The following is a 9,766-nucleotide window of genomic DNA, read 5'->3' as shown; positions in this document are numbered from 1 at the left end:
GCCTCAGCCTCCCGGGTAGCTAGGATTGCAACCAGGCGCCACCACGCCCAGCTAATTTTTTGTATTTTTAGTAGAGATGGGGTTTCACCATGTTGGCCAGGATGGTCTGGATCTCCTGATCTTCTGATCCACCTACCTCGGCCTCCCAAAGTGCTGGGATTACAGGCATGAGCCACCGTGCCCAGTGGCAAAATACAATTCTTAATGTGTTTATAAATGTGAATGTTGACTTATACAATCATGTTTATTCAAATGAAACCTTTACTTTCCTATTTGCTTAATACTATTGAACTCAAAAGTTGCTAGAACTGTGGGGGGCCACAAAGCAAGTGGGAATGCTAAAAGTTTATAAATATAATGTTAATCATTCAGGCATGGTGGCTCCTGCCTATAATCCTAGCACTTTGGGAGGCGGAGGCGGGCGGAACACTTGAGGTCAGGAGTTTGAAAACAGCTTGGGCAACATGGTGAAACCCTGTCTCTACTAAAAATAAAAAATAAAATAAAATAAAATAATAAAATAAAGCTGTGTGGTGGCAGGCGCCTGTAATCCCTGCTACTCGGGAGGCTGAGGTAGGAGAATTGCTTGAACCTGGGAGGCAGAGGTTACAGTGAGTCAAGATCACAACACTGCAATGCAGTCCAGCCTGGGCAACAACAGCGCAAGACTCAGTCTCAACAACCAAAAAAAAAAAAGGTTAATCATGGATGAATTGAGTTATCAAGTTAAAGTGTTTCATAAAATAGGGGAACGTGATAAGATTCATTACTAGGGCTAATTCCTCTGTCAATATCCCAGTCAAAACCTTTAAACCTGCCGGGCGCGGTGGCTCAAGCCTGTAATCCCAGCACTTTGGGAGGCCGAGGAGGGTGGATCACGAGGTCAAGAGATCGAGACCATCCTGGTCAACATGGTGAAACCCCGTCTCTACTAAAAATACAAAAAAAAAAAATTAGCTGGGCATGGTGGCACGTGCCTGTAATCCCAGCTACTCAGGAGGCTGAGGCAGGAGAATTGCTTGAACCCAAGAGGCGGAGGTTGTGGTGAGCCGAGATTGTGCCATTGCACTCCAGCCTGGGTAACAAGAGTGAAACTCCGTCTCAAAAAAAAAAAAAAAAAAAAAAAAAAAAAAAAAAAAAAAAAAACCTTTAAACCTCCAAATCTCCATCCATTCTCTGAAGGAGGATGCCCAGATTCTACAGAAATCAGACCAGATTGTGAAAAGACCCCATTCTCTAGACCAGTCCTTCTCAAAATACGGCCCTTACAGCAGCAAAGATGGAAATGCAAATTCACAGACCCTATCCCATCAAGCCAATAGAATGATCAACTCTGGAGTTGGAGCCCGGCATCCTGAGTGTCAACAAGCCTTCTGATGCTGGATGCTCAAGTTCAAGAACCACTGTTCCCAGTCCTGGTATAGTGGCTCCGCCTGTAATCCCAGCACTTTGGAAGGCTGAAATGTGTTCGAGACCATCCTGAACAACATGGCGAAACCCCATCTCTATTAAAAATACAAAAATTAGCCAGGTGAGGTGGCCTGTGCCTGTAGTCCCAGCCACTCGGAAGACTGAGGCAGTAGAATCACTTGAACCCAGGAGGCGGAAGTTGCAGTGAGCGGAGATGGCACCGCTGCACTCCAGCCTGGTGGGAGACAGAGTGAGACTGTGTTTCAAAGAAAAAGGAGAGGGGTGGTACCTGGGTGCAGTGGCTCACTCCTATAATCCCAGTACTTTAGGAAGCCAAGGCAGGCAGATCACTTGAGGTCAGGAGTTCGAGGCCAGCCTGTTAAACATAGTAAAACCCAGTCTCTACTAAAAACAGAAAAATTAGCCAGGGGTGGTGGCGGGCGCATGTAATCTCAGCTACTCAGGAGGCTGAGGCAGGAGAACTGCTTGAACCCGGAAAACAGAGGTTGCAGTAAACCAAGATCATGCCACTGCACTCCAGCCTGGGCAACAGAGCAAGTCACTGTCTCACATACACAGACACACATACACAAAAGAACCACTGTCCCAGGTTACTTTTATCTCTTACAGCCTTCTACAAGGAAGAGTAGTGTGGAAATGGGGACTATGGAACCCATTCCCAACTCTTCAGGGATATATATATATTGTCTATCGCTTTCCTTTGACATTACCTTAATATGAATGGAATGTAAGGCCCGTTAAACAAAACACAAACCAGACCTGTTCCATGGAACTGTGAAGTCAGTTTTCTTTGGCTTTGTTTTTGGTCATTTAAAAAAAAATTATTGCTTCATCAGACACACTGGTCTCTGAACTTTTCCCTTTTCTAGTAAAAGTACAAATTCCAGCTGGAGTTCTTGACCAACAACATCTTTCTACAGAAGTTGCTGTCTTCAATGCTTTGCTGAGTTCCAGAGATAAGATAAATAATTTACCAAATGTAGGTTTCTGATTACTCACTCTATTAGCATTTAGAGCAGAGAGCTCCGGCCCCTGGGGAGTTTGATTCGTTCAGATGCTGCCCATCTGCTTTTGTTTTTTTGTGGGGAGTTTTTTGGGGGTGGGGTTGACTGGAAAAGCCAGGGAGCTCCCAGCATCCCACACATACTTTGGGGATGAACTGCCTAAATCTTATGGGTTTTACTGGAAATTCTGGGGAATGCTATTTTCTTATTATTTAAAAAATACACAGCTGCTAAGTCTCATTTTGCTTTCCTCTCCTTTCTCTTTTTTTCTTTTTAAAAGATGAGTAAGTCCGGGCGCACAGTGGCACATGCTTGTAATCCCAGCACTTTGGGAGGCTGACACAGGCGGATCACCTGAGGTCAGAGGTTCGAGACCAGCCTGGTCAACATGGTGAAACCCCATCTCTACTAAAAATACAAAATTAGCTGGATGTGGTAGCACGTGCCTGTAATCTCAGCTACTCGGGAGGCTGAGGCAGGAGAACCGCTTGAACCTGGGAGGCGGAGTTTGCGGTAAACCAACACTGCACCATTGTATTCCAGCCTGGGCAACAAGAGCGAAACTCTGTCTCAAAAAAAACCAAGAAACAAACAAAAATAGAGGAGTAAAAACAAAACCCCACAATTTAATTTTTGAAGAATGTACTAAATAAGATATCTGAAAGGGTATTTTCAATCTTGTGCAATTTATTTATTCTAAATTCATGCTACAGGTTATAAGAGTAATTTCAGGGAATTTTACAGAAGAGATTAAGTAGAGTTTCTCCTAAATCAAGTGACACTGTTTTGAGGGGAAAGGAACAGTCTGTTACATAAATGCGTCACTCTTCACTCACACAATATCTGAAGTATAGTTGTAATATCAATAGTGACAGATAGGTGTAACAAAAAAGTTTGTATGTGCTGTTATTCCACAGGCTCTTTATGGCAAATATACGTCATTATCATTTTACACTAGTCTTTTTTTTTTGAGACGGAGTTTTGCTCTTATTACCCAGGCTGGAGTGCAACGGCATGATCTCGGTCACGGCAACCTCCGCCTCCTGGGTTCAAGCAATTCTCCTGCCTCAGCCTCCCAAGTAGCTGGGACTACAGTCAGGTGCCACCCTGCCCAGCTAAATTTTTTTTTTTTTTTTTTTGTCTTTTTAGTAGAGACGGGGTTTCACCATGTTGACCAGGATGCTCTCGATCTCTTGACCTCGTGATCCACCTGCCTCGGCCTCCCAAAGTGCTGGGATTATAGGCATGAGCCACCGTGCCCGGCCTATACCAGTCTTAAAAGTAAAAGGGGTAACAGAAGAAATCACTGCAAAAAATACCAGATTGGAAAAAGTTGTAATAAACCCAAGAAACCACAGCTGTACATTTATTAAACGCTTTTCTAATTCCTTCAGGATAATCTGATCAACAGCTTACTTTATTCCTTTTGAAAAGAAATATTAAACTATGTGCCTGAATGATAGAACATAGCGGTGAGTGGGTGTCATTTTGGTGATCCTTAAGGAATTGCACGTAGTCTCCCATGTGGGATTTTGTATTTTCATGAACTTTCTTAATGCTAAGCCAGGATTGTTCATGCTACTTCCTATGGTGAGCACCCTGTGAACACCCTGTGAACAACAGGGTGAGCAAAATAACAACATCTTCCCACAGACCTGACTATTGTTTTTCTGCCAGTGATTTAGTAGAAAGTTGATTGTCTCCCAATACCAAGTCACATTAAAAGTCTCTTGCATGGGCTGGGTGCGGTGGCTTAAGCCTGTAATCCCAGCACTTTGGGAGGCCGAGGCGGGTGGATCACAAGGTCAAGAGATCGAGACCATCCTGGTCAACGTGGTGAAACCCCGTCTCTACTAAAAATACAAAAAATTAGCTGGGCATGGTGGCACGTGCCTGTAATCCCAGCTACTCAGGAGGCTGAGGCAGGAGAATTGCCTGAACCCAGGAGGCGGAGGTTGCAGTGAGCCGAGATCATTGCACTCCAGCCTGGGTAACAAGAGCGAAATTCCATCTCAAAAAAAAAAAAAAAAAAAAAAGTCTCTTGCATGGAAGGTGAAAGTTGGTTGGTTTGGGGCATGTCCCTAGCTGAGTAGTTAGCTCCCATACAAAACAGTTATGTTAAAACAGAGAATAATACGAAAAGGGCGAGAAAGGTAAAGTAAGGACACAAAAGGAATTCCTTGTGCTTCGAAGCTCTGGGTCTAAAGCAATTAAAGAGTGAAAGGTGTAAAAATTCGACTTGCTACCTATTTTGTGTTTCTCTGGGAGATTAACCTACTTTCTTGGCTCATTTTCTTCTTCCTACATCAGTTGGTATAAAAGCTGCGGTAGCTGGCAGCCTCAGATGACTCCATCAGCATCTGCTACCTTAGTTCTGGGCCTCTCAGGGACACACAGAGTAATTTCCCTTTTATTTCTTTTGCTTCCTCCCCACAGCAGGTAAAAAGTCTGCCCCAAGCTTAGACACATTCTCCCTTGTCACAAGAATCTGCTCAACCAAGGAGAGTGAGTTAATAGCCAGTACGCGCTCTTTAATTCTCTCGTCTTCTGACAGATCCAAGGGGCTGAAGTAGTAAATCTGAGAAAAGCAGCATCGAAGTATACACACACACACACACACACACACACGCACACACACACACACGAGCTCAGAACCAGCCACTTGCTCTCTACTTCTGCTTGCCGTATGCTGCATTTTAGAAGGTTTCATATTGCTCTGGCAACATTTTTTTTTTTTTTGGTTAGTTGGATGGCTGAATGAAACACAACCTTCCCTGCAGACATCAAAGCATGTCTCCAGCATAGCAAACTCTCCATCCAGCCTTTCGTCTCTCCGGCTACATTCCAATTTAACCGGGGCTGCCTTGCATGATAATCAGGCCTAATTACCACTTTATCCCTTGATTGTTGTGCTGAGTTTTGGAACTGCAGAGTTCTTTTCTCAGCTTCGGTTCTGCCTTCTCTTAGCCTCCCTCCTATTATTGAGCATACCCAGGACTGAGATTTAGCCATTCTAATTAGCAAATAGGTGAAAAGGGCTGGACTGTGCCTTTGGAACATCAGGGCTCTGTCCACTCAGTAAACTTGAATTCCTTTCACAACTGTGGGACGACCTTGCCATAGACAGGATATTCTGAATACCACAGGAGCTTTAAGAGATTTATTACTAGGTTAAAGAGTAAAACAAAAGCCCTGAGACAATATCCTCAGTCCCCAGAGGCATTTTCCTACCTTGTCTCTTACCACACACACAGGCACAAGATCTTTTACAAAACACTGAGACCAGGAAGGAAGGGGGTGTAAACTGGGGCTTTTGGAACCTTTTTTCTAATTTTTTCACTAGGTACAATGTGTTTGAATGCCTTCGTTTCTCTAACCGTAACAGGAATCCCAGGCAAAGAATTGAAAAATCAGAACACAACTAATCTCATCTACCTGCAGTTTAAACCATACAGGCAGCTGCTAATTTATGTTTTACTTTAAAGTTGTTTTTCTTTTCTTTTCTTTTTTTTTTGAGATGGAGTTTTGCTCTTGTTGCCCAGGCTGGAGTGCAATGGCACGATCTCGGCTCACCGCAACCTCCGCCTCCTGGGTTCAGGCAATTCTCCTGCCTCAGCCTCCCAAGTAGCTGAGATTACAGGCGCCCCTCACCATGTCTGGCTAATCTTTTGTATTTTAAGTAGAGTCGCGGTTTCTCCATGTTGGCCAGGCTGGTCTCGAACTACTGGCCTCAAGTGATCTACCCGCCTCGGTTTCCCAAAATGCTGGGATTACAGGCATAAGCCACTACGGCCGTCCTAAAATTACTATTATTATTATTATTTTTTTTTGAGACAGAGTTTCGCTCTTGGTACCCAGGCTGGAGTGCAATGGTGCGATCTCGGCTCACCGCAACCTCCGCCTCCTGGGTTCAGGCAATTCTCCTGCCTCAGCCTCCTGAGTAGCTGGGATTACAGGCACGCGCCACCATGTCCAGCTAATTTTTTGTATTTTTAGTAGAGACGGGGTTTCACCATGTTGACCAGGATGGTCTCGATCTCTCGACCTCATGATCCACCCGCCTCGGCCTCCCAAAGTGCTGGGATTACAGGCGTGAGCCACCGCGCCCGGCCTCAAAATTATTTTTAATTTGTTATTTTTATTACCAATTTATTGAGCAACACATGTGTCAGGCACAGCATTAGATGCTGGGGATTTTAAGATGGTAGAATACAACTCTTGCCCTCGATGAGAACATGCTGAACCCTAAAGGACTAGAAGGTAGGTGAAGGGAACCGGGAAGGTCTGGAAGGTCTAGATATGAGTTTTTCAAAAGTATGATCTGAGGGAAACAAAACTGGCCTTGAGTTGATTGATACTTGCTGAAGCTGGGGATTGAAACATGATTGCTCGATATTACTGTTTGGTCTATTTTTTCTATGTTTGAAATCTTACACAACAAAAAAATTAAGGGAAAAAAAGAAAAACATGTAATCCGGGGCCATAATCTGTGGAACTATGTGGAAGAGACTGATTGAAACACAGATTCTCTGGCCCCACAACAGTCCTAGTCAGTTTCTTGATGGCATTCAAGAATCTGCATTGTAAATAAGGTCTTCATGTGAGTCCTGTGCCTACTAAAATTGGAGTTCCTTGGCAGAGGAGACTAAGTTCCAAGACCGGAGGCAGAAGAAAGAAGGAAAACCGTTTATCAGAAACTTCCTTGGAAAGCACTTAATGAGATCAGACAATTTCAGAACTACGTAGAGGACCTTTGGAGAGCCTGAGTCTGGGCCAAGGCATCTTAAATTGTCATGTGTGCAGGAATCACCTGGGGAGCTTGTGAAAATGCAGCAGGTTAGGGTGGAGACCAAGAGCCTGCATTTCTAGTTATCTCCCAAGCTAGCCGCTGACGCATTACTGCTGGTCTGGGGTTGCACTTTGATTCGCCAGGGTTGGGGTGGCTTCAGTGTTTTGCAGATAAGAAAACTGAGGCCTAGAGAGATAAATACTTGCTCTGTTGTTGCAGGCATTGATTCTATCATTCTGTGCTGCTGTCACCTAAGGATCCTGAGCCTTGGTAGGAGCCTATTACCAGCTGGATGTCTTGAGCAGGCAGCACTTAACATAAAGATTGCAAACGTGGGGCAGTCTTGCAGCTGAGCTGCAGTACAGATTTCTTCTTAGCATCTTGGGAATGGTCCAAGGAGTTGCAATGTGCCTGTTCTGCCACAGTCTGTTATTTCTTTCTTTCTTTTTTTTTTTTTTTTTTGAGACAGAGTTTCGCTCTTGTTACCCAGGCTGGAGTGCAATGGCGCGATCTCGGCTCACCGCAACCTCCGCCTCCTGGGTTCAGGCAATTCTCCTGCCTCAGCCTCCGGAGTAGCTGGGATTACAGGCACACGCCACCATGCCCAGCTAATTTTTTGCACCTTTAGTAGAGACGGGATTTCACCATGTTGACCAGGATGGTCTCGATCTCTTGACCTCGTGATCCACCCGCCTCGGCCTCCCAAAGTGCTGGGATTACAGGCTTGAGCCACCGCGCCCGGCCACAGTCTGTTATTTCTAATCACTGTTACTGCATCTTCCAGATCTGGCCTCTTGAATTCTATGAGAGTTCTTGGGCAGTATCAGACCTATTGAATGCATGACCCTATGCACTAACATGTGCCCAGCTTTATCGTGTATATATATATATATATATATAGAGAGAGAGAGAGAGAGAGAGAGAAAGAGAGAGAGAGAGAGAGAGAGAGGGAGAGAGAGAGAGAGTTGTTGTTAAATGCTATTGCATATAGCAAGTTTTGCAAGTTTATCCTGAGTTGTAAAGACAATATGAGTAGCAATCTATTAAACGTACTTTTTTTTGAGACAGTCTCCCCCTGTTGCCCAGGCTGGAGTGCAATGGCGAGATTTCAGCTCACTACAACCTCCGCCTCCCAGGTTCGAGTGTTTCTCCTGCCTCAGCCTCCCGAGTAGCTGGGAGTACCCGCATCTGCCACCATGCCCGGCGAGTTTTTTGTCTCTTCACTAGAGAAGGGGTTTCACCATGTTGGTTAGGATAGTCTCGAATTCCTGACCTTGTGATCCTACCACCTCAGCCTCCCAAAGTGCTGAGATTACAGGTGTGAACCAATGCATCCAACCTAAATGTACTTTCTAATATTAGAAAGGACAGGAGCGACCTCTTTGATATAGGATAACCCCATTTCTGTCTTTTTTTTTTTTTTTTTTTTTGAGTTGGAGTTTTGATCTTGTTGCCCAGGCTGGAGTGTAATGGCACAATCTTGGCTCACTGCAACCTCCACCTCCTGGGTTCAAGCGATTCTCCTGCCTCAGCCTCCTGAGTAGCTGAAATTACAGGCATCTGTCATGATGCCCAGCTTATTTTTGTAGTTTTAATAGAGACGGGTTTCTCCATGTTGGCCAGGTTGGTCTTGAACTCCTGACCTCAGGTGATCCACCCACCTCGGCCTCCCAAAGTGCTGGAATTACGTATGTGAGCCACCCATCCTGGCTGGAAACCCCATTTTACACAAAGCTAGTAAGCTCAGGGAACTGATTATCTCAGAGTGGGTACAGATTCAGAACAGCTTTCTCACCCTCCTTGACGGATAGATAACACCGTCAGTCATCCTTAATGAATAGGGACTCATGGGGTGGGGGGGGGCACTTCCTAACCATTGAGGAGGAAGTTGAGGTTGAGTCAAAAAAGCTGTCCCTGTCCTGTTTCCCTGTCAGTGACAGAACTCAAGACAGGAGGACCAAAGAGCTGACCCGGGGGCGTGTTTCGTGATCACTGATTTCCAGGTAGTGAACTCATGACATTTATATTTATTTATTTATTCATTTATTTATTTGAGACACAGTCTCGCTCTGTCACCCAGGCTGGAGTGCAGTGGTACGATCTCAGCTGACTGCAACCTCCGCCTCCTGGATTCAAGCGATTCTCCTACCTCAGCCTCTGGAGTAGCTGGGATTACAGGCGTCTGCCACCACGCCAGGCTCATTTTTTAATATATTTTTAGTAGAGACGGGGTTTCACCAAGTTGGTCAGGCTGGCCTCAAACTCGTGACCTCAGGTGATCCACCCCCATCAGCCTCCCAAAGTGCTGGGATTACAGGCGTGAGCCCCCCTTCCCCCACCACCGGCCCAAGACATTTCTTAACAAAAAACATTACCAGAAACTCCCCCCGTCCCCCCACCCCCCACACATTCCCCCACACATTCTCTGCCTATCTTAAAGCATCTCTTACTCTGGTCTTGAAACAATTTCTGTTGAAATGTGTCTGAGTTAGAACACTCTGTGATCTCTTCTAAAGACCTGAGCATGTCTCCTTGAAACATC

The sequence above is a fragment of the Saimiri boliviensis genome, chromosome 4, assembly GCF_048565385.1.
Source record: "Saimiri boliviensis isolate mSaiBol1 chromosome 4, mSaiBol1.pri, whole genome shotgun sequence".
In the NCBI taxonomy this organism is placed as follows: Eukaryota; Metazoa; Chordata; class Mammalia; order Primates; family Cebidae; genus Saimiri; species Saimiri boliviensis.
This window is presented reverse-complemented; position numbering follows the sequence as displayed.